This window comes from Euprymna scolopes, chromosome 4 (assembly GCF_053919585.1).
Source record: "Euprymna scolopes isolate OS-2025 chromosome 4, ASM5391958v1, whole genome shotgun sequence".
Classification (NCBI taxonomy): Eukaryota; Metazoa; Mollusca; class Cephalopoda; order Sepiida; family Sepiolidae; genus Euprymna; species Euprymna scolopes.
This window is the reverse complement of record NC_136485.1, coordinates 179592741-179618813: the sequence shown is the minus strand read 5'-3', so window position 1 is coordinate 179618813 and position 26073 is coordinate 179592741. Positions and strand designations below refer to the sequence as shown.

The window sequence follows — 26073 nt, the reverse complement described above, 5'->3', positions numbered from 1 at the left end:
AAGAGGACCATATAAAAACGAGAAACAACCACAGAATTCGCGCATAAGCCTGACAAATCCTAGAGTGGATGAAACGCCAAATATTCAGTGTAGCTTAATCGCCATATATATTTTATAAATCACTATATATATATATATATATATATATATATATATATATATATATTCATAACACCCTCCCCCTGACTAGAGAAACAAACCTAGAAACGGACGATCAAGCCTTTATGTACTTTAGACTAAACATACAACATAACATTAGCTACTTTTATTTTCTCTACCGCTCTCCCTCAACCGAGGACTGCACCATAATAAACAAAGTCTCTGACAGCATAGACACAGCACTCTACCTCGACACTAGCGCACAAGTACATGTATTTGGTGACTCTCATGTTCACCACAAAAACTGGCTTGGATTCTCTACTCACACATGCAGCGGGCAGCTCAACACATAGTTTCGCTATATCTCCCTCCCTATCACAAATGGTTACGTTTCCAATCCGTTTCCCTGACCAGCAAGAACAACACACATCACTTCTAGATCTGTTTCTGACTACAGTTCCCGAGGATTGTATAACAAATGCTGACAGCCCACTCGGGAACGCTGACCATGCAGTGATAATGGTAGAAATCGCCCTAAATTCTAGACCTCAAACTGAACAGCCAGTGCTCAAAACAACGAGATATTATATAAAAGGCTGACTGGGAAGCCATCAGAGATCTTATCAGAGATGCCCCATGGGGAAATATTTTTCTCTTCCTGCTGAACAGTGCGCAAATGGGGCCAGTGAATGGTTCAAAACAGCAATTGAAGCACATGTTCCCATGCGGAAATTTTATAGCAAGCCTCACTCTCCCCAATGGTTTACTTCGACTTGCGCAACTGCCATTGCTCAAAGGCAGCATGCATACTGCAGATTTAACTGACATAAGTCCAGTTCAAACAGACAGAAGTATATAGAAGCTAGAAGTAACGTTAAGAAAGAAATAGCGACAGCTAAGAGAGAATTTACTGAAACCACTAAAAAACGCATCGAAGCACAAAAATTAGGAACTCGTGACTTCTGGAAAATGTACAACAGTGTAGTAAATAATGGGCAATCAACAATTCCTCCACTAACCAAAAATCACGAGGTTGTTTGCTCAGCAACCGAGAAGGCTAATATGCTTGCCAATTGGTTTGCCTCAAACTCCACACTGGACCTTTCCAACCACCCCCTGCCTGACTTTCCTTTGCGGACAGACGCCATGCTAGACAATCTAAAAATCACCCCTGCTCAGGTGCATGCTATCATAAAAAACCATGACACTTCAAAAGCATGTGGACCTGATCTCATCCCAGTTGTGCTATTAAAAAAGTGCTCAGCTGAAGTAGCTCCAGTTCTCCCCAAGCTCTACAACAAATGCCTTAATGAATCTTGCTTTCCGGGTTGTTGGAAAACTGCTTCTGTGGTACCAGTATTCAAGAATTCTGGTAAAAGAACTGACCTATCAAATTATCGCCCCATTAGCCTCCTCCCACTGTTCCCAAAAATATTTGAGACCATAATTAACCATGCTCTAGTCCGGCACCTTACAGATGCTAAACTTCTGACTGACAAACAATATGAATTTAGACAAGCCCGTTCCACAGCTGACATCCTCACTGTAATCTCTGAACGTATATACCATTCACTGGACAAAGCGGGGGAGGGTAGAGCGGTAGCTCTAGATATATCTAAGGCCTTTGACAGGGTATGGCATGAGGGTCGCCTCAGGAAAATTAAATCATACGGTATCACTGGTAGAATACTTAACATAATTAAATCCTTCTTAGATAAAAGAAAAATCCAGGTTGTCTTCAACGGTTGTACATCTAAACAGTGTGATATAAATGCAGGAGTGCCTCAGGGGTCTATCCTTGGACCTCTATTGTTCCTAATATTTATTAATGACCTTCCCGACAAAGCTGCCTCTGAGATGGGTATATATGCTGATGACACCACACTCTATAACAGGCATGACAGGAAAACAAATGAACACATAACTAAAGAAATGGCAAAAACACTAGAGGATGACCTTCAATTTGTAGTGGAATGGTGACAAAAATGGATGATCACGTTCACTGCTGCCAAGACTAAACTTGTTTCCTTCAATAATTACAGGAAACCTTCTCTGCCACCAATAGCAATGGCCAGTGACTCCCTGTCTGAGAGTACATCTTTCAAACTGCTTGGCCTAACATTCACATGAAACATGAGTTGAAACAATTATATTGAAAACATTGCCAGGGCCGCTGCAAGGAAGGTGGGCTCTCTCTACCGTGCTAGAAAACTACTGACATCTGAAAGTATCCTGTACTTCTATAAGGTCACCATTCGCCCATGTATGGAGTATTTTTGTCGCATTTGGGCTGGTGCATCTGCTGCTAGTCTCTCACTCCTAGACAAGGTTCAAAAGAGAGTCGCCAATCTGATAGGCCCTGAACTGGCATCTAAGCTTCAGCCTCTGTCCCATCGATGAAACGTTGTATCCCTCTGCTTGTTCTACAAGTATTTTAATGGTGAATGCTCTGACGAACTGCAGACACTTGTGCCCCCACGACATAGACACCCTCGACAAACCCGACAGGCAGCTAAATCCCACCCCCACACAGTAGAGATCCTTAGATGTAAAAGATCTTTCTACTCCAGTAGTTTCTTCCCCAGAACCTCTAGACTCTGGAATTCCATTCCAGGTCCCTGCTTCCCTAACTGTACTGACATGCAGAAATTCAAGTGTAACGTGAACTGACATCTTGCTGTCCAAATCCCAACATATTGCCCCAGTAGTTGCTGCCCCTGATAGTAGCCCCCTACACCAAAGTGGCAATGTGCCTTGCTTAGGATGAAAATGTAATAAAAATATATATATATATATATATATATATATATATATATATATATTGCCCGGGTGTTTGGAGGTGTGTCTTGAGCAAAAAAAAAAAAAAAAAAAAAAAAGAAATGGTAGTAGGCAGGCAGGCAGGCTCAAACCCGTACTGCAAAGGAGGAAAAGAATGTGAAAAAAAAAAAAGTGACGTTTTTGCTGTTGCTCTATCGCAAAACCGGAAGTGGCAAAGGTTTAAATTAAGGCTCGTCAATTAAAAAGACTTTCGAAAATATTGGTGAAAAAAAAAAAGCGATCTCTCCTTGTAGAAAAGTACCCAGTTGAGTGTGAAGGAATTAATATTTTTGGCCAATTTTTCAATATTTGTTGTCTAAAGAGTCAAGCTTAAAAATGATACAGATCTTGTGAAAATCCTTTGCCTCTGTCAAAAGTTCTAGGCAGACATACATACATACATACATACATTCAAACAGACAGATGAGATTGATATAATAAATACCATTTGGTATGGACGCGACAATAGGAGAATCAAATAACAAAAAAAATCCACCTTTGATCACCCTTTCGAGCCTGTAGTGCAATAGACAGAGATGTTGAACCTCTACAGTTCTAGATGAGCATTGTTTGATGATAGCCATTTCAATCCTACCCAAAAGCCGGCCAGAGGTGAGATCTATATAATATATTAGAGGAATAATATATTTGTCAACTGCGTTTCATTTGTAGAGTTTGGTTTGTTTTTGTTTTACGGCTTAACACCCCTTTTCAGGTTATTTAATGCTGAATCGAGTAATTTAAGGGGAAAAAATTTTATTTTTCAAATTCTTTATATTTTTAGATATTTATTCATAGTGTTTGGTTTACTTGTTTTATGGAAAAAAGTTGTTTTTGTTTTTGACTTTGCAGAACATGACTGAGTTCTGCAAAGAGAAAGAAAAAAAAAACAATAATTTCAATGTTTGAAGCATTGTTGATCAGGAAGCCAGTATCTTCAGACTGCCACATCTGATAGCACCAAATACCTCAACAGGTATTACCAAGTCAAAATGGATTTAGGAACAATAGTAACTAAGGGGCAACTCCGCTTTCCCTACAGCCCCCAATTGGGGCCTCATCACTGGATATCTTTTAAGGTCATATCCAGGTCAAAACTAAAAGGGTTTTTTTTATACTTTCTGAAACTACGAAATTAGGAACTCATCACTAATACTCTTAATGCCATAGCCAAGAACAATGCATTCAAGATAAAATGAAGTCACAGTCTATCAGTTTGTGTGAAAGTTTAAACAAATACATTTGAGCACAAATTTGTACAAAGAAAAGTTATGATCTGTCACCTCTGTCAAAAGTTTTAGGCAGACATACATACATACATTTAAAATGGAATATATATATCTACTATTATATAAAAGTCACTTTGAGTGTGTGCGTGTGTGAGTTCCTTCCTTGTAGGTTCTGAAACGGCCGAACATATCTTTTGTAAATCCACACAAAGGTAATTCGTATGTCTGGCAGTGTTCTTAGATATGTTTTGTACAGAAATTCATTCGATAACTATCGAAAAAATCCAGTCTTAAAAATAGTCTTTCTCTCTTACAGATAAAAAAGAATTTTTATCGTGGAATACTTTACGTTACACTGGCCAAGGGAAATAATAAAATCTTAGCAAATCATTTTTCTTAAATAAACAGATTTGTCATCTGGAGATATAGCTCAGTGTTAGAGCATTTGACTAGAGATCGAATAAGCCCTTGTTCAAGCTCGAGTGTACTTCAGCATTTTATTTTAATTTTTTCTTTTTATCTAGTTCAATTTATGATAAAAAATGGGTACCATTTAAAATCGCTGCAAACCATTTCTTTGTTTGCATATTTTAAAACTAAACATTAATCAGAAGTAACTTTTCTAGGGCATTCATCGTCAAGCCTAAATATCAGTTGATGTGATATTGTAAACAAGCACAGACGAAATTTGATGAACGACATTATCATTATTATTTTTTAAAAATTGTTTTTGCGGATTAGTTTACCAGGCAACTTATTTCTTGTAATATATTAACAGCAGATTGATTCTATAATAATACACTCACAATCTGCATAAATTAAAATATGGTTAAGTGTAGTGTACAACTGGGTAACGTTGGGTAGCCAGCTAGTATATATACAGCATCGAGTGGCCACCGAGTACATTTTTTATAAATTTCCCCCCCCCCCCCAAATGTTTTTTTTTTTTTTAAATTTTTTTCTTGTTTTTTCTTCAGATTCCTATTCTTTGTATTATTAATATTACTTATAAAATCAACAAACCCATCTATTAAGTATACAGGTTATAAAAAAATATTTTTTAATGATTAAGCATGGAAGAGGGGGTGTCATGAAAAAGTGACCAGTATGACATATGAACAAAAAAATTTTAAATTATTAATTTGAAGTTTTTTTATTTAAATTTTTGTTTTAATAATAATTCTTTTAATCTCTTTACTTGTTTTTTTACATTTTTTCTTTTAATATTTTGTGTGCCAGCCTTTTTTATAAAGACAAACCTTTGTCTCTTTGGCAGCGAATTGTAGAGCTTTGTTATGTAAGAATTCGGGATATTGTTGAATTCCTTATATATATATAATATACACCAAGGAACTTGGATCAATTATAGGCCAATGTTAAAAAACATTGGCCTATAATTGATCCAATTTCCTGGTGTATATTTTCCTAATTTAAATTTAAAAAAAACTCCAAAGATTTTCTATGGGGTTAAAGTCAGGACTCTATGCTGGCCAGTCAACCAACACAGTAATATCATTTTCTTCAACAAATCTAGAACGTTTACAGGTTTGGCACTTTGCTCTAACATAAACACATCCTCATTTTGGTGGGTTGGAAGGTATGTTTCATCCAATATATCTTGATATCTATAACTGTTCAAGTTACCTTTATACAGTTTGATGCATTAGCTTTGATACATCCTCAAATATTAACAGAGGAATTTGCCTGACATATTTGTCCTTCTTACGTAGGTGTGGGGTTGTTTTTACATATATTCAACCCCTTGGATAGAGATCTATCCTACATTCATCTGGGTAGGCAATATTATCAAGTTCTTGTTTTGTTTTGTTTTTTTACATATTCTTTCAGAAATTTTTCCTGTTAGCAACATGCCTCATTTTTAATAGTGTTTTTTTTTGCAAGTCACATACCCCCATAAATTATGCCTCCTTTAGTTCTCTTATATGTAGAAAGAGATATTTACAGACAAATCTGTAATTGCAAAGAGCTTCTTGGTCCCCAATATGGGTGTTTCCTTGAATTTAAGCAAATTCTCCTCTCATCTCTCTGTCAGTTTTCTCTTTTTATAGCCTTTTGGAAAATTCTTGATTGTCCATAGGTTACATATTTTTTCCGTATTTTTTCACTGTTGATCCATGCATTTCAAACCGTTTAGCTATGGAATTAAGGGATTAGCCTTTTCCTTCTTCATAACAATTAATTCTCTTATTTTCTTTGGTATAGTGGACATTTTTAATAATTTCTCTCAAATATGAATTTCAAGAAAACAACGTGGTTAGATGAGTCTAATCATGGAAATATTCCACTAAAGAGGGGTGGACACTTTTTCATGACCCCCACCTTCTTTCCAACATTTTTTTTTAAATATTTATTTTATTTCTATTGTAAGTTACCAAGAAAATTTTTAATGCTTATCATATTTACATCTGATATAACAATTACAATCCAGAAAAAAAAAAAAAAAAATGTGGCCACTTGAAACTGAGTGATGCTGTATAGATAAAAGAGAAAGTTCATGTGTCAGTATGTACACAGACAACATTACCATCTATAGCAACACTTCAAAGGCCAACAATGACCAAAATCTCTGAGCCTCTATTCTCTGGCTTAGAGCATGTGATACAATGGAGCAAAAGGTGGCTAGTTCATTTTTACGCATCCAAAACCATGATTTTATCTTTTTGCTAGAAAAGCTTTGATCCCCACTTGGCCCCAATTGATATGAATAGCTCGTCTTGTCCGAAAGAAGCTCCCTGCTTTGACAAACTTCTGGGTCTGACCTTCACTCCTGACCTGAATTGGAAGATTTAAATCAAATCTGTAGCTGCCAAGATCGCTGGAAAAATGGTAGCGGTAGCTCCAGAAGGTGTGTGTGTGTGTTTATATATATATATATATATATATATATATATATATATATATATATATATATAGCAATTTATAAAATATATATGGCGATTAAACTACACTGAATATTTCGCGTTTCATCCACTCTAGGACTCTTCATGTGCTTAGGTGCATAAGTGCATGAAAAGTCCTAGATTGGATGAAATGCGGAATATTCAGTGTAGCTTAATCGCCATATATATTTTATAAATTACTAACTAGCTCTACCTACGTATTGAGCACTTTTGAAGTAAATACTTAAAGTTTATGCATAAATCTATACTGTCGTATATTAATTTTATGTGAGTAAATTAAGTAGTTATATATATATATATATATATATATATATATATATATATATATATATATACAATAATGTGATTATGTTACACACACAAACACATATATATAAGTACATGGGTTTAATAAAATATGCTGAGATACACTTTAGTAAGAGATAAAAACATATTATTTGGAAAGGAAACACAAATAGAGGTGAAAGTCCTTAATCCGCAGAGTTTTGAAGAAATACTTTCCTTCTCATACAAGGAGAGGAATTAGCAAAATGTGTAAAGAAATTTTGCTTGTAAAGCATTTAATAAAACTAGGTGTGAACTGCATCATACTGGCGTGAAAATGAAGTCGACAACAATGAAACAGATGGAGTGGTATAAAAAGGAAAAATGGTTTCTTGTGAAAGGGTAGTTGGTCAGTAAAAAATCCAGTAAATCCAGGAAATTTGTAAAGTTTTCAGGGTGTTCCCATGGTTAGTGAGCACAAAATCTAGTAAATCCAGGAAGTTTTTAAAGGTAATAGATCCAATTTAAGGTAATCCGAAAGCATATCATTGGAGTGCAGAAGTGATCCAAACAACAAATTTCCATGTGATTAAGCGCAGATAAATCCCATCTGTAAAGTTTATTAATGAAAATGTGATTTGAAGAAAAAGTAGAGAGAATTAGCACGTAGCGAACTGAGTTATTTTAGGGTAAGAAAGATCATTGACCCAGTAACTAAAGCAGTTCAACATTGTAGAGTGAGGAAGGGTGATGATCTGGTTGCCACAACGACTTATCTTTGTAAAAATAGCAATTAAGGCAGTAGGAGGGGGGCAAGATGGAATAGGTCAGTGAATATGGTTTGGTGAGATTATGGACAGAGTTAACAAGGTTAAAGCAAATGTATTTAAAAATTGAGGGCTGTAAACTTTTTGCGAGAAACAATTTATCTGAAAAGTTGGAGAATTTTATTGAGAATTTTTAGTGGATTATAAGGGCTGAGGAAGGATTAAAGGAAAATTAGAGGAGGAAGAAGAGGAAGGCTGATGCCCGCAGACTCTACCATAGTACAAACAACTAAAAAGAACTACACTGAACACCTGTACAAATGCATATCTATATATCTATAAAAACAGATGTGTGTGCCACAGACGATTTCTGATTGGTTAATCCAATAATCACATCTCCTAAAAAACTATGGTTCCTACGTTCTTACCTTTACCATAAAATATTATGGCTTTATTTATTGTCCATCTTGGAAGGGTTTAATTTTTTCATAACTTGTTATTTACAAATTAAAAAAATACGAAACTTACACAATCTAACAATCGAACCTACGACATCACGGCCGCCATTCTGGTGCTAGCCGCAGACACGTACACACAACACGAAAACAATGTTTTGAAAATCTAGCAAAAATTAATTTTCCTGAAATTTTTCAATATTTAAAAATAAATTATGCCGGCTGATAAAATTTTAAAACTTTTTTTTAAAGCTAGAAAGATAAAATTTAAAAATACTTATTTTTATATAAAACGCGCGTTCACTCGTGGTCTTTTCATTTCAGGTTTGTATTACTATACACATAGATTCGAAAAAATTGTCAAAAAACAAATATATAACAAATAAATGTTATTAAAGGCAAGATAAGTTACTTTCTGGATATATTTTTCGTGTTTTTATTCAATGTAACATATTTATTCAGCTCGAAAAACGGGTTTGTATTACTGTACACATAGATTCGAAAAAGTTGATAAGATATGAAACAATATGCATAATATAAACACAGCACGAAAACGCGCACACACGCACACACAATCACGTCCACTACCGTCCTTGGCTACGTCACGTTGTTATGGCAACACGATAAACACACAGTAAATTTGATTTTCTTCATTTCTACGCAAATATTACGCAAATATAAATCATATAGAATATCTGTATGAATATAATTACACGTAATAGTTAAATAAAGATGATCATCGTATAAGAGAACCGAAAAAAAACTAATAGGGAATTAATTAAAAACGATAAAAAATATGCACATTAGCTAGATCTTTTGTAGATGAATGCAATTCCACGACTCATAAATAACAAAGTTGTATTTTCTTTTTAAATAAATAGAAAAAAGGGGTGTTGATAAGACTATCAATACACATAAAAAATATAGATTTATTTTTGGGTAAAGTTCCCTCGGGTTTTCCTTTCACTTCAGTAAATAATGGTCTTTTGTTATATATATGGCGTACTATTATCCTTATATATATGATGTTTATGTTTATATATATATATAAGTGATAGTGTCTGTGTGTATCTGTGCATCTGTGTGCATTTCCCTACGCTAAAACTCTGTCAATTTTAAGCCTACAGATTCGAAATTTGATATACAGGGTACTGAGATTTGGGAAAATCGATGTGATAGGTTTTCGACAGAAATTTGGCGATTATGTGGTCAATATTCAACAATTTGACCTTTGAGAACTCTACCAAACTCCTCCTACAATTTAGGGTCTAAACACGTGATATTTTATATATAGATTCCTTGGCCATGGATCTAACTTATTAACGTTACTTGATCCCTAAACAATAAATGTTAAGAGGTAATAATAGGGGTCAAAGTTTAAAAAAATTGACCGTTTTTTTTTTTTCCTCAGCATACACTTCAAAACACCTGGGCAACGCCGGACACCGATTGCTAGTATACCTATACAAAAGTAGTGTCAAATGCACACATAAATACAAGCATTAGAGCACATATATACATCAAAGCATAGATTCCCAGGTATACACATGTATGTACATTCTAGCAAAGTCCATGAGGGGGGGGCAGCCAACTAGGAAGAAGAAAATAGACTAGGAAATTTATAAATTAATAAAGTAACAAAGTGCTGAGAAAGTGAATGGAAGAGATCTATCATTTATGGTATTGAGTGTTTAAGGAAATTATTTAAAGTTAAGTAATCTCAAATTTAATGTTTGCAATAGGATATTAGTTTGCTTTTAGTATTTGTTATAGTATTGCATTGGGGGAAGTAATTATTGTTATAGCTTCAGATATATGTGTATGTATCAACACACATTAATCACATTAACACACCGATTTTCATTAGATTCCCAAAGTTAAGCAATGATGAGTTTGACTAGTACTAGTTAGGGGGACCATTTGGGAATATTAGGCGCTGTACATATTGTGCTGGGACATAGAAATTTCCAGGTTAGTATCTGGAGGCATGTTTAAAAGCACTAGGAGAGATGCATCCTTAGTCTTTATTAAGACATGCATTTAAGAGAAGGAAAACTTTGGTGTAAAACTCGAGGTCTACTGTCTCCTCTGTGTTGCAAATGTTTGCACCGACTGAGGTTAGCAGTTGTTCCAGAAAGTGTGGATGGTCTTACAGAAAGCCTTCAACACCATAAAAGAAATGATCTGTGTGGATTTCAGACAACTTAGTTGCTTGAATCTCATATGTCCGGGTTTTGATGGGAGAGTCCATTGTATATATATATATATATTTGGGGGTATAAAATTGGTAAAAGGGGAAACCATTCTAAACTCATATTTATGTAAAAATGCACTTACGTATAAATAATTGAATTCATTCAAAAGTATCACAAACAGAAACAAACAAATAACATCTACATAAAACATGATACACCCAGCAGTCACGCAAGATAGCCCAGGGGTAGAGGTTTAGGCTTCTAATCATGGGGTCCTGATTTTGAATCTTGCTAGATTCAGCCACTCTGATGAGTCATAAATGATGAAACATGTGTCAGTGGATAATTATATTCTTAACAAATGGTTTTATTTATATATATATATATATATATATATATATTACACACACACACACACATTCACTTATGAGCTTCCCCAAATTCAACAAAAGTTGTAGTTAATGATAGTTTACATTTTTAAAGTAATAGTGATTGTAAGGGAAGATAACTCATTCTTGTTTAATTATATTTTACAAGAGATTAACTTTCTATTATTCCCACAGAGACATCATTATAGCATTGCTAACTGTTGGTCATAACATCAAATGCTAACTGATCAATACACAATTTCTTACATAATGTTCAAAAGATGACAATCAAATTCAGTTATTAACAATGAAAATCTTATATGAAGAAAAATCAAAGCTGTGAGCATCGCCTCTCAAATATTAATAGAAGAAACAATATACTTGGGAATGGTCATTGATCTTGGAAAGTTTTCAAATGAAGTAATGTTTGAATGATGACTGATGCCACAACCATCTTCATTGTGTGAAGATTTATTTATATCAAACCGTTTAACGTCAATGACAAACGATTATCATGAAAACATTGACGTGAACTTCAATGAAACGTAACATAAAAGAACAGATCAAGGAATTTAATATAGACATTACTTGGAATGGAAATTTAATATAGACATTACTTGGAATGGAAATTGGTCTTAATATCACAGCATATTTCATATGAAATGTTACTGGCAATCTCCATTCGACCATCTGTAAAATTCTAACAGCAAGTTCTGGAAACATATGCCAGAAAGAACTGTTGTAAATAAGTCATGCACTATCCACTATGACTATGCAATCCCTACAGCTACTTACCTAGAAATCGGAGTTATTAAACCTGACATAATGAAATGGGACAAGAAAGAGAAAGAAGCAACCTTAGTAGAAGTCAATATCCCCAATGTTGCTGGATTAAACAGAGCTGAGTGGGCAAAGATAACAAAATACCAAGGTCTTATGTACGACATGAAAAGAAACTGGAATCTTAGGAAGATCTTCATCATTCCAGTAATTATAGAAGCAACTGGACAAGAAAAAGAATTTCAAAAACTACCTGGCAAATATACATAGTAAACCAAGTACAAGAAATATAGACAATTGGGAGGACGGTTAGAATATTAAAACGCTTTCTCTGTTGGAATGTATGAAATAGTGGGTGAATGTCTGGCATCTGGTATAATACCTCATCCCCAGCTAGAATAAAATAAGAAAATTAAAAAAAAGAGAAAAATGAAACAGAATCATAATTTATGAAATAAAAAATAATATAAGTAATTGACAAGGAATTATTTGTGGATTAATGCTGAAGAAACAAATTTACATCAATTTATTGATTTTCAAATGCTTTTCTAAGCTTAGTTTAAAATGAGGACAAAAGTAGCCAAAACATTGTTAAAAAAAAAAAAAAAAAAAAAAAAAAAATCAATATTTTTTAATCCATATCTCAAAAAACCTGGGTGGTGCATGACTGGGCTAATGGATACTACTAAACACTATAGAATCTTCATAATCACCTTCAGTTGCGAAATGAAATCCAACAACCATAAAATGCTCCATCTACTAGTCCTTGTTTGCACAATCCTTTTCTACAGGTGTGAAACTTAGCCCGTACAAGTAGAAAGTCTTTGATAGGTAGTGTTTTAGGTGCATTCTTAAGATTCATCCCAAATGTCACAATCCATGCACAAAGTACTTCTTATCAGGAGACTCTGATGATTTGGACACCCCCTTCTTTGTCTACCAACTAACCTGATTTACAAGGCAATAGCACCAACAAGACTACCGAGATGGCACAAGAAGATGGTCAACAGAAGACGTGGCTCACAATGGTTGAAGCTGACTTGGAAGCTATGACCACCCCTCATGTCTTCAGTGTGTAACAATAGAATTGCAAATGGTTGAAGTATGCTGAGGAGTTAGTATCAGGCAGACTTGGATGGACTGCCTTGATTTGTGATGCGGGAAATTCACTTGGAACTGGCTCAACCCACCTTGGGTGAATACTGTCACAAGTACATTTCCCCAGTTACTAGATTTTGTTGCTCTGTTTTTTTATTCTATTTTTTTTTCTATTGACTTTTTCTCAGATTTTTTTATGTTTTCCTAACAAATTTACATATTTTAACATTTATTTGAATCTATATTTTATGTCTATATTCCTATTGCCACTACTGGCTTACTTTTTATGAAACTGAACCAATATTCACAAAAGATGAAAAATTCTATGCTGTTTAATCTGCATAGAATTTTAAAAATTAGAAGGAAAAGGTTGTTTACTTGAAGCATTGCTGGTAAATAAAATATAAGTGTATTAGAAGGCTGTAGCAATGTGGTTTACTGGTGTGAAAACGTGTGTGGAAAATGAACAAAAATAGACAAACACGTGGAAGTCTTGTAAAATAGTGAAATACTGTATGTCTATTTTTCTAAGCAACATATAACATCACATATAAAATCAGTAAATGTGGGCTTACTGTTTTTTTGAGACCGGGATGGTTAATGTCTTTGATATTTCGGGATAACATCCCTTTGTCAAAAAGAAAAATGATTTCCACAAGTTTGTCCATTTTTGTTCATTCTCCACACTACTTCTCACACCGGTAACCCACACTGCTTTAGCTTTTTTATATTTTAAAAGTTAGATTTTCATTTGTTTATAAATTATGTTATAGTACAGGAAGAAAATGAAGAACATATATACTGACTTGCAAGTTAACATTGAAATAAATAAAACATCGAAAGAATAGAAGGGTCACCAGTTAGCAAGTGCTAACTAAAATATGGATAAAATTTTGTAAATAAAATTTGAGAAAAACAAAGTTTTATAAGAAAAGATTTTTATGCAACAATTTTATATGCATTAAAAAGTTATTTCTTTTAAAGTTATTTTCAATCATTGAATATTCAGAGTGCAAACACTGTGCATGACTGGGCAAATGAATACGGCCAAGTACTATGGAATCAGTTAAGTTCAAATCTAATTGGTTCTTTGTGATAATTTACAAACTAATCGAATGAAATTGAGATTTAAAAATAATAAATATTTGTTCAAACTCCTTCTTGCCAACTCCTAACTTCAACTGTAATCTTCACTGACCATTCTCACTTTCTGTCTCTCTCTCTCAGCTGTCCAAAAAAGAAAACTGCTCTGTGCTTTCCTCTTCATTCTGTTTCATAGCAGTCACTGTCCTCATAAGTAAATTAATGCCATATGTATATCAACAAATAGTCTATAGACAAAAGTTTTAATTTTCTTTCCTTTCATGATTCCATCACCCGACAGGATAGACAGAGGCGGCGGCGCTTGTATAAGTCACGTGTTGCATTACTTTTGCCACACTAATATTATTGGAAAACGTATAAACCCACAATTTCCACATGGATAAAACAGCAACTTGTGTTGATAATTCAAGAACCAATGAACCATTGAAAATATGTATTGGTCTTGGGAAGTAAATAAGCAAAAAGCATTTATATGTCATAAAATAAATATAACAAAAACAAAGAAACTTTATAAATTTGTTTCATTTTTGCAAGAACGTGTCTTTCTACCCCAACTGCAATGTATCTAATTGAACAGAGTTTCTTTTCAAGAACTTTTCCTCTGTGAGACACTTTGCCATGGAACTGTATCTCTGCAGGTTACAACATGATTGTTCATGATGGTCAATATTCAGAGATAATGAAATTTTATTTATCCTATTACTCATTTACAATCTGTGTTCTTAACCTACTAATCTGTTTATCTTGTTAACTCTTGTACTTGAGTTGCTTTTGGACTTAATTATTTTGTTTTTATTCAGTCAAGATAACAGCTGAAATATCTTTGGGAATGATAGGGTTAAGTATAGATAAATATTTGCTATTCATTTAACAAATATAATTTTATGTATAAAAAAACTAGCAAGGTTATCTTGCATTGCCCGGGACTAAAGAAACCTACATCTATGAAAACTTCTATCTCTACATTTCTATCCATCTTTCTATCTTTCTCTCCCGAACACATTCCTCTTTAGTTACACATAACTCTCCTTTATATAATAGACTAGCCTGGGTGCCCGGCGTTGCCCAGATATTTGGAGGTGTGTGTTGACCAAAAAAGAAAAAAAAATAGTAGTAGGCAAGCAAGCAGGCCTGAACTTGTGGAGCGAAGGCGGAAAAGAAAGTGAAAGAAAATCTGACATCTTACCAATACTTCATGCCGCGATCGGAAGTTCAGAACATTAACATTAGGTAAAATCAATCCAACCGATACGATGACTTGCAAAAATGGCTTGCAAAAAATCGACCCCTCCTTGTAGAAAACTGCCCAGTTGAGTGTGAAGGCATTAATGTTTTTGGCCAATTTTTCGATATTTGTTGCCCGAGACGTCGAGCTTCAAAATGATACTGATCTCATGAAAATCCGTCGCTTCTGTCGAAAGTTTTAGGCAGACATACAAATATGCATACATTCAAGCCAACAGGTGAGATCTATATAATAGGTTATTTAATGCTGAATCCAGTAATTTAAGAAAAAAAAATTTATTCTTCAAGTTCTTTATATCTTCAAATATTTATTCATGATGTTTAGTTTACTTGTTTTGTGGAAAAAAGTTGTTTTTGTTTTTGACTTTGCAGAACATGACTGAGTTCTGCAAAGAGAAAGAAAAAAAATCAATAACTTCAATGTTTGAAGCATTGTTGATCAGGAAGCCAGTATCTTCAGACTGCCACATCTGATAGCACCAAATACCTCAACAGGTATTACCAAGTCAAAATGGATTTAGGAACAATAGTAACTAAGGGGCAACTCCGCTTTCCCTACAGCCCCCAATGGGGGCCTCATCACTGGATATCTTTTAAGGTCATATCCAGGTCAAAACTAAAAGGGTTTTTTTTTTATACTTTCTGAAACTACGAAATTAGGAACTCATCACCAATACTCTTAATGCCATAGCCAAGAACAATGCATTCAAGATAAAATGAAGTCACAGTCTATCAGTCTGTGTGAAAGTTTAAACAAATACATTTGAGCCAAATTTGTACAAAGAAAAGTTATGAAATTTGTACAAATCAGAAGAAAGAGAAATTAAAGTGAGTAATCATGTGACCAAAGATAACAACTTTAAGTTTTCATCTGAATATTGTAGGGTTTGGATGCTGAAGAGTTTTATTAAAGAGAGATAATTATGGAAACTAGATGATAATCAACCTTGAAATGCATCACTCAACATAAACTTTGATGCTAAAATTTATCAGCTATGTCTAAAGATAACAGGTCTTCCAATAAAAGAACACTATTTATATAATTAAATATGCATTGATAACACAAAGGAGTACTGCTGCCACATTGGAGAAGGTGCCATTCAGAACACTCCTTCTTGCCTTGATATATATGTATACAATACAAGATCAACTTCACAATCTAGTGGAGGGGAGGGGAATTTCTTCTATATATATAAAAGCGAAAATGTGCGTATGTTTGTATGTAAGTATGTGTGTTTGTATGTCTCGCAAAAACTTTCAACACGGGTCACGGATTTTTGCCAGATTGATATCATTTTAAAGTTCCAACCTTCACCTGACAAATATCGAAAAATTGGCCAAAAACGTTAATTCCTTCACCCTGAAATCAGTTTTCTACAGAGGGGGGGGGCAGCAAAATCCGCCCTCTCATGACGAGTTCGGTTCTATGCATGCGCAAATGACGTCGGAACATGATTTAGTTTAAAGATTTTAAAAAACGACTTAATTTCGTTGACGTCGTCTTAGCTCAGTTGATTAGAGGTCGGCGTCATTATCTAAAGGTTTTGGGTTCGAATTGTGGTGGGGGATGTCTTTTCTTTTTCGATTTTTAAAGGTTTAATATTGAAACAGGGTTATTTAAGCCAGTGTTCTTTTTTTGGTTTTTATTTTTCAGATTTTTTAACGAAGTTTTAATGTTCGTTTTTCTGTTTCGCGTTTTCTTTTTTTGTTTTTCCCATTTTTACATTTAACATTGTTCGTTTGCCTTACGCTATTTTTTTTTTGTGTTTTTTCAATTTTTTAAAAGTTTTAAACTATTTACGTTGCTTATTCTTATGTTTTGATTAACACCCCGCCCAAGCACACACACCTCTAAACACCCGGACAACGCCAGGTACCCCCTGCTAGTGTTTTATACAGTTCCTTTCTTAAGAGACATTTCTTTTGTTTAATGGAAACTGCTCCAAAAAAGTCATGAAGTCACTTGATGCAATGAACTTTAAAAAAAAAAGATACAAAGGTCAAAAACTAGCCAATGATGAGTGTTAATGGATAAATTAACATCTAAAAATCAACAATTCTTGCCCCTTTGTCAGAAACATTGCTCATGTAATTTGAGGACTAAAGGACAAAATAAGGGAAGCGAGAGTTATGAGGCAACCCAAGATCCACTTTCTTTGCTAGTCTTTCTCCATTCTTGCGTCATTTCCATGGAACGTGTTACATTTCCGAATTTTTGAGATGAGGATTGGTTATTCGTATCATTTGGATTCATCGAACTACTGCTCTCATCTTGAGTGTCATTTTCATAACTTTTCGGTTAATGCAATCGCTGACCTTCTTCAGGTGTATATTGTCAAACTTATTTTATCTTTAATACACTTGTATAATGAACTTGTCAAATTTACGAGGGTAGCATGTTCTTATTCTATCAGCCATGATTGGATAGAGGCACTCAGTAATTTGCAATTGTATTTTTCGTCGTCCACATTGAGAATTGAACATTCAACCTTCAGGAGAATATCACTTTTACAATACATTTTTCCAAGTACTCTAACCACTGTACCACAGGTCCTTGCGGACAGTTCTAGTAAGAATTTTAAGAACCTTAAACCTATTTTATTTCTAATTGTAAATATCACTATTTTATTACTAATTATTATTACAATATTTTACTAATATATTACCAAATTCTGGAGTTTGGCAGAAACATTCCCAAATTAGACAAGATACATCTGAAGAAGGTTGGAGGGTAGCATGTTCTTATTCTATCAGCCATGATTGGATAGAGGCACTCAGTAATTTGCAATTGTATTTTTCGTCGTCCACATTGAGAATTGAACATTCAACCTTCAGGAGAATATCACTTTTACAATACATTTTTCCAAGTACTCTAACCACTGTACCACAGGTCCTTGCGGACAGTTCTAGTAAGAATTTAAGAACCTTAAACCTATTTTATTTCTAATTGTAAATATCACTATTTTATTACTAATTATTATTACAATATTTTACTAATATATTACCAAATTCTGGAGTTTGGCAGAAACATTCCCAAATTAGACAAGATACATCTGAAGAAGGTTGGAGGTTACATTGACCAGAACGTTGTGAAAATAATACTTAACATGAGAACAGTAGTCCAATGAATCCAAATAATATGAATGACCATGGAAAGTGTTCGACTGAGCTTCAATTTCTCGTTCCTTCTTGTAGGATATTCGCAATAAGAACTTATCTCTCTACCACAACTGCAAAGAAATTTCTTTTCTTTCTCAACAGAAAAGACGAAAAGACTGCTTTATCGTTATTTTTTTATAGCAAGTGCACATCTGAGCTACGGTCTATGGTTCCCCATGCCAAACTTTCACGAAAAACACTCGTCTAGTTGAAACCACTATCAATAATTTCCATGAACAAAGCTTCTTTCCTGGAACTGTCTGCCTGTGGAACACTGTTTTGCTGACCTGCTTCCCGGTTGAATACAACATAAGTTTCAAATTCAATGTAAAAAAGCTCTTGTTGACTTTTCCCAATAAATAATCAAATTCTACCCAATTTATACCATGAACGATTACTATACTACCACTTTACATTCATTAACACTTATCCTTGAGTGGTCTTCGGGTCTTGATAAGTGGTGACTCCCAAGTAAAAAATTAAAAATAAATAATCACATAGAGGCGAGAAACATACATACACATACACTTGCTCATCATTTAATGAAGATTGGTTTGCTTTCCTGCTTCAGTTGCGAGGAGACTACTAATCGATGATTCATTCTCGGTAATCGGCTTGACAGATTGTTGGCTATTTCCGTAGCCCTGTACCTGTCAGACTGAGGTATTCATCCTGTGTAGTACCTAGGAGGTCCACCCTCCAATGTCCTTGCTTTCTGGCTTTTAAGAGGGATAAGTTCATTGCTTACTATCTGAGGTTCCCTGACTGGGGAATGCCAATGAGGCTGTCCTGGCAATTTTTACTAGGCCAGAGTAGCCCATCTTTATTTAGGGGCTCTAGCTAAACTTTCTCCATGTTCCAACATCTTCCTGCTGTGAGAAGGAAGTAAATATCTAAACAGACAAACGAGAAATGATTATAGAATTTTATGAACATATAAGCATCATACAAAATCAGTATAAACCTTTCTATGCTTAAATGCAGTCTCAACCAGCTGAGCAATTAACCAGACCCTTCCACAACAAAACATTCTAGATTTACCAGTGAAGGAGGAGGGGGGGTACCAAAGAGGATAGAAAGAAAAAAAAAAAAAGAAGTAAATTCTAAGTATGTTTTTTTTATTTTTTTTTTTTTATTATTAAACAAAAAACAAACATTTAAAAGTTGAACTTTTCTCAGTTTGGCCTTTCTTCAATTTTGTTTTAAACACAGTAACTGATATAGCCACCAATTGTTTTCTTTTGTCCTGAACAGACATAGCATACAAACAGTAGTTCAGTTATTGTTTTTTTTTGTTTTGTTTTTTGATGCGCCAGGTGGTGAACAGTGATGTAAACTAGGCAATTCTGTGACACACCAGTTTCGTAACAAAATAAATACTAGCAGATGTCAAGCAGAGTCATAAAGTGACACAGCCATTCATTGGAAAATGTTTTCTAACTTAATAAATTGGAACGTAACATCAAATCAATGTCCGAGGGGTTTTTACTGTCACAAATATCATATTTTACAATATCTCAACCCTTTTTGTGCTATTTAATGAAAAATCCAGTCACTTTTGAAAAAGTTTTTATACATGAAGTTTTTTTTCATCCTCAAATATTTATTTATAAAGTTTGATTTGGTTGTTTTAAGGCATATCAACTCAATTCCTGTTATTTAATTCCAAATCCAGTAATTTCAGAAAAGGATTTTTATTCTTCAAGTTCTTTATATTTTCAAACATTTATTCATGATGTTTGGTGTGGTTACCATGCCTCAGTTCAGTTTTGAAAGACAATGGATACTCCCTGTAAGGGTAGCTGATCATGTAATTTTGAGGCAAGGTTTGTACACACCTCTCGCTGCTTGAGTCCAGTGGCAAGGAGAAGTGTTAGATGAGTGGAAACAATGCCAAAATAACATACAACACACATACAACACCTAGAATTCCCAAATGGTCACCCATTTTAATACTGACCAGGCTCAACATTGCTTAACTTGGGTGATCTAACGAGAACTGGTGTGTCAACATGATTATGTGTGGTTGTTTTATGGTATTTTAACCCTTTTTAGGTTATTTAATATTTTATGCTGAATCCAAAATATGTTTTTATGAATCAAGTTTTTTTGGTTATTTTGTAGGGGAAAATTGTTTTTGTTTTTGACATTGAAGAACATGATTGAGTTTTGTAAAGGAAAAACAATAACATCGATGTTTGGTGCATTTTATGTCAGGAAGCCAGTATGTTCAGACAACCCAATCACCAGGTATCATGATGGAACACACTAGAAATCAGATTAAGCCGTAAGTAAATAATAAGTAGAAACATTTTCTTTAGTTTGAGAAAAACTAAAGCCAATTTGACGTTATCTTCTATCTTCTAACATGCTAGCTTCGTTCAGTCTTGACAGTAAAGGTGCCTGCGCATGAAATATTTGTGGCAAGAGTTACGCAATCTCCAACCACACCTCTCCTTAGTTGGCATTGTTAAATACCAGTAGCAAGTGGAGGTTCAAGACAATTGGAAACAATGCTGAGATAAGCGGAGAGCACATACAGCACCTAGAATTCTCAAATGGTCACCCATCTAGTACTAGCCAAGCTCAACTTTGCTTAACTTCAGTGATCTGATGAGAACTGGTGTGTCCACGTGATTATGCCGTGTATATACATCTTCTAACATATAAGATTATCAAGCTAGATTTTCAAAGTCAAACGCAAATAACAATCTGTCTGATATATCAATATTGGATTTGAACCAACCTATTTTTTTTTCTTTTCATTTCTTCCATTCATTATGTTATTGGCATGGATTTATTTTATTCCACATTAGATTCTTTCTGAAAATATTTATTCCAGAAAAGAAAACTTTTTGTAGAAATGTTTTTATTCATCAACTATTCTTATACATTAAAGGGAAGTAATCATGTCATAAGTTATTTCACTTGACTTTTGAAAAAGTATCTAAAAATATTTTTAAATAATATTAACAGAGAATTGTAGTTTTCTTCGTTTTCTCCTTTCGCCTTCTGTGTTGACTCAAGTAAATAATCCGTCAGGCTTCGACATGGTATGTATGCATGGCTCACCTTAAAATTAACTCCCACATTCTTCAAACAGTTTGCTTGGATGCATATTAACAGTGATCAAGTAGGATAGGAAATCCAAAAGAAAGTATATAAACTAGTCTACATAACCAACATACTTATCAAAAACATTATATTTTGCAAAAGAACGACTACGTGATAAGCACAACCATTGCATTTTAATTTATCTAATTTGAATATAAATAGCAAGAATCCATGTAACTTTTAGTTACTATTAAACATAAAATCAACTGCACGCCACGATTTTGCGTTTCTGAATTTTTTTAGATGAGGATTGGTTATTCATATTATTTGAATTCTTTTGATTAATGTTCTCATCTTGAGTGTCATTTTTACAACATTTTAGTTGATATAACCCCGACCTTCTTTAGGTGTATCTTGTTGAACTTGGGAATGTTTCTGTTGAGTAAGGAAATTTGCATGGAATTTCGAACAAACATCTTTATTTACTTCATTGGGTAGCATACTCTTGTTCTGTCAGTCATGAGTGGATTGAAGTCCTAAGTAATTCGCAATTGTCTTTTTCAGTCGACCATACTAAGAATTGAACCTTCAACTTCCAGGAGAATATCACTTTTACAATTATATATATACATAGATTATATATATATATTTTTTTATATATATAAATGTTAAAAATAATGTTAAAAAATACACATTGTTGGTGACTACTCCCTTATTTAAATATATATATATATATATATATATATATATATATAGTAATAATAATTATTAATAGTGATATTAACAACTAGAAATAAAATAGGTTTAAGGCTCCCAAAATTCATACTAGAATTGTCCGCAAGGACCCCTGGCACAGTGGTTAGAGTACTTGGAAAAATCAATTATAAAAGTGAAATTCCCAAGTTCGACAAAAACATTCCAGAGTTTGACAAGATACACCTGAAGGTTTTTTTTTTTTGGTTTTTTTTTACATAGGCATCACCACTTATCAGGGGCCAAAGACCACTCAAGGATAAGAGTTAAGAGTGTACAGTAGTCAATTGAACAATATAGTAATTGTTAGTAATAGAAATTCGGTAAATTTGTTAACTTAAGTGGAACGGCTCATCAAGAACTTATTTACGTTGGACTTGAAGACAATCAGATTGTAGTCAGCTGGAAAGCAGGAAAATGGAAGACAGTTCCACAGGCGTGCAGTTCTAAGAAAGAAGCTTTGTTCATGGAATCTACATTTAGGTTTAGGCACAGATAAAGAGTGGGGGGAATTATTGATAGTGTTTTCAGCTAGACGAGTGTTTCTTGTGAAAATTTGGCGAGGGCGGACCATAGATTGAAGCTCAGTCGAGCACTTGCCATGAAAATAATGATAAAGCAGAGACAAACTCGCAACATCTCTTCTGTAAGATAGAGGCTGCAGAGAAGAGAAAAGGACATCTCCTACGAGGCTATGAAGTCTATTTTGAACTCTATCAAGGCAGGACAAGTCCTTTCTAGCAGCTCCTGCCCAAATGTGTTTGATGTACCTGGCTCTTATATAGATAGAGAATTGCATCAGCAGTGAGATATCTTTAGGGAGTTGGGTTAGTGCTTTTCGGGCACTCCCTAAAATAAATTATTCAACACAAGCTACTAAATAAACGAACAAACAACTTCGTAAAACTTAACAAGGAAGAGGTTTATTGAAGCAAGTCAGGGTAAGATGCCAAAAATATATAACTCGGATAAAACTTGTCTGCCTTTGCCCGGTAGTTATTCCCAAGTGGGAATCGTCGATACCTTTGTAGGCAGAGAGAGAGAGTGACGAAACAGGTCCGCTCTCTTTGGCGTCTCGCTGGAAAAGGAGGAATTTTTCTCGTCCGAAACGGAAGCAGTTAGAGTTCCTTAGGGGGTAAGGAAGGTCCCTGCGCTATGCCTCTGATTGGTTAGTATGTGCCATATCGCACAGTCAGGGGAGGCACTGACGCACAAGAAAAAAAGATCTATTTGTTTCTGCTACATATCTTCTGGATCGATAGAAGGATCCAACCATTTTTTCAACGGCCTTGGCAACAGATTAATGTACGTGTTCCATTTAAGATCAGGAGTAAAGATCAAGCCCAGAAGCCTGTAAAAACATGAGGCCTCCCTAAGACGAGAGCCATTCATTTCAATTGATGCCAGATGGGGATCAGAACGTTTATGATATAAAGATAGAAGCTTGGTTTTAGATGCATTAAAGGTAACCAGCCACGTCTTCCCCCACTGTACCATGTGCTCAAGATCAGAGGAGAGAGAATCAGAGAGAACTTGGTCGTTTACGGTCTTAGATGTGCTACCATAGATGGTAGTGTCATCAGCATAAATGTCTACGAATGATCTAAGGATGTGATCTGGAAGATCATTAATGTAAATCAGGAAGAGAGTTGGGTTCAGGATGGACCCCTGAGGGACTCCAGCATTAATACTGTGAGCTTCTGATTTCGGCCCATCAACTACTACTTTTATGAACCTATCAGAAAGAAATGATTTAATAATTGAGAAGACATTTCCAGCTATACCATAGCTGGAGATCTTGTGAAGTAAATCTTTATGCCATACTCTATCAAACGCCTTTGATATGTCAAGAGCAATTGCTCTAGAAAGGTTGCCTCCGTCGAGCGATTCGCTAATCCTATGAGATATAACTGTAAGCATATCTGCTATAGATCTAGCAGAACGGAAACCATATTGTGTGTCACTAAGAAGGTTATTTTTGCTGAGATGGTTGATTACCTCTATTTAACACAGATTCCAGGAACTTACTCATGACACACAAGAGAATTATTGGCCTGGACTGAGAGGGAAATTAGCGACCACATGAATTCTTAAATACAGGGCATACTGATGAGATTTTCTAGGGTGATGGGAAGCAATTCTCCTTAAGACAACGTTTAAACAGTTTTGTAAGTATGGGTGCTAGTTCTGGTTGAAGTTTTTTGAGTACTATAATTGAAATACCATCAGGGCCGGTTGCTTTACTGGATTCAAGGTTTTTGATAAGCTTGGCAACATCACGAACAGATATTTGTATATCACATAGCATGTTTTCTGATACAGAAAGAAATATTAGGGGTTGGCGGTCTTGGTCGCAAAGGGTAGAATTAGCTGCAAAGTTCTTGGCAAAGAGTTAATTAATAATTATTGGAAGGTTGGAGGTTACATTGACAGAAACATTGTGAAAACCACATTCAAGATGAGAATAGTAGTCTTAAGAATCTAAATAATTTGTCACCATTTTGGTTTTTCTATTTTTAAGTAACTAAACTTTACAAATTTTGCAGACGTGAGCATTTCTAAGGTAAATCATTTTTACAATTACTATAATTTTCCATATAAAACGATAATAATTTGAAAATATTGCATTAATTTTTAGTTAATCACTGTTAAATTTTAATCTCAACTTGAAATACATAAACAAAAAAACACATTCAATTTTATTTTATTAAGATATTCTAAAAATTATTGTCTTCAAAATCTACGTAGAGAAACACAAATCGATCGGATCAAACAAAATCCTTAATCTCCATTTTTTTAGGTGGAGCAAAGACATTGTCATGAAATTATGGCAGATTTCTTTCTTTTTTTTTGAAAGGAGGCATTTTATTATGAATACATACATGTGTGTTGTTAAAAATTGCATGAAAGAAAAGATAAAAGCAAAGACTATGTTAAATGTGTGTGTGTGTGTGTGTGTGAAAACATACTTGCTCTTGGATATCTAAAGGCATATATATTATTTTATGTATCTACATTAAATTATATATAAATATTTTCAGTATTTAAAGAAGGTGTATGTGTGTGTGTGTGTGTGTGTGTATATATATATATTTATATATATATATGTCTTATATTTTATTTATTTTTAAACATTTAAAAAAATTTTAATTTATATTTTTTATTAGTATATAAATCTAAAAGTTTTTTACTGCAGTAATTTTTAAATCTTAGTTTTGTGATTTTTCTAGCATTATTTTTTATTTTAATTTTATTATTAATGATTTTATTATTTCACATTTTTTTATTTATATTATTATTATTTGTACTCTTTTCCTGTTTCTTTCTTTCTCATCTCTTCCTTTCTTTCTTTTTCCTCAGTTTCTTTTCTCTATTTCAATACAAACTTTAATTTCCCCCTTTTCTCTTTGTCTTCTTCACATATATTAAAGGCCGTTATCTTTTTATTCTGAAAAACACATGATGTAACCTCCTGATAAATTTTTTGTGCTTGTAAACTACTGTAAAATTTTTATGACGGACTAAACTTTTATATAAACAATATCGCCTGGAGAGATCTCTAGTTACTTGTAACGGATTAACCGAAACATGCTCATAAATGTGTAGCGACATATTATTGCTTATGTGAAATAAATAAAAAGTATATCTTGCTCTACTTTGGTATTGAGCACTCTTGCATTAACCTTGTTAAAACTTCATTGGTTGCTTTACCTCTAAAAAATATTAACTTGGAATTATCACAAAATTTAATGTAAATATTTTCAG

At 34.0% G+C, this 26073-nt stretch overlaps 1 protein-coding gene and 1 pseudogene across 2 annotated transcripts in view; both read right to left on the bottom strand.

Moving 5' to 3' along the window:
* LOC145270443 (uncharacterized) overlaps positions 1 to 26073 on the bottom strand; it is a 106227-nt gene that overhangs the window by 35622 nt on the left and 44532 nt on the right. The gene's annotated exons all lie outside the window — the stretch shown is intronic.
* On the bottom strand, positions 21035 to 21151 carry LOC145275288 (5S ribosomal RNA; annotated as a pseudogene).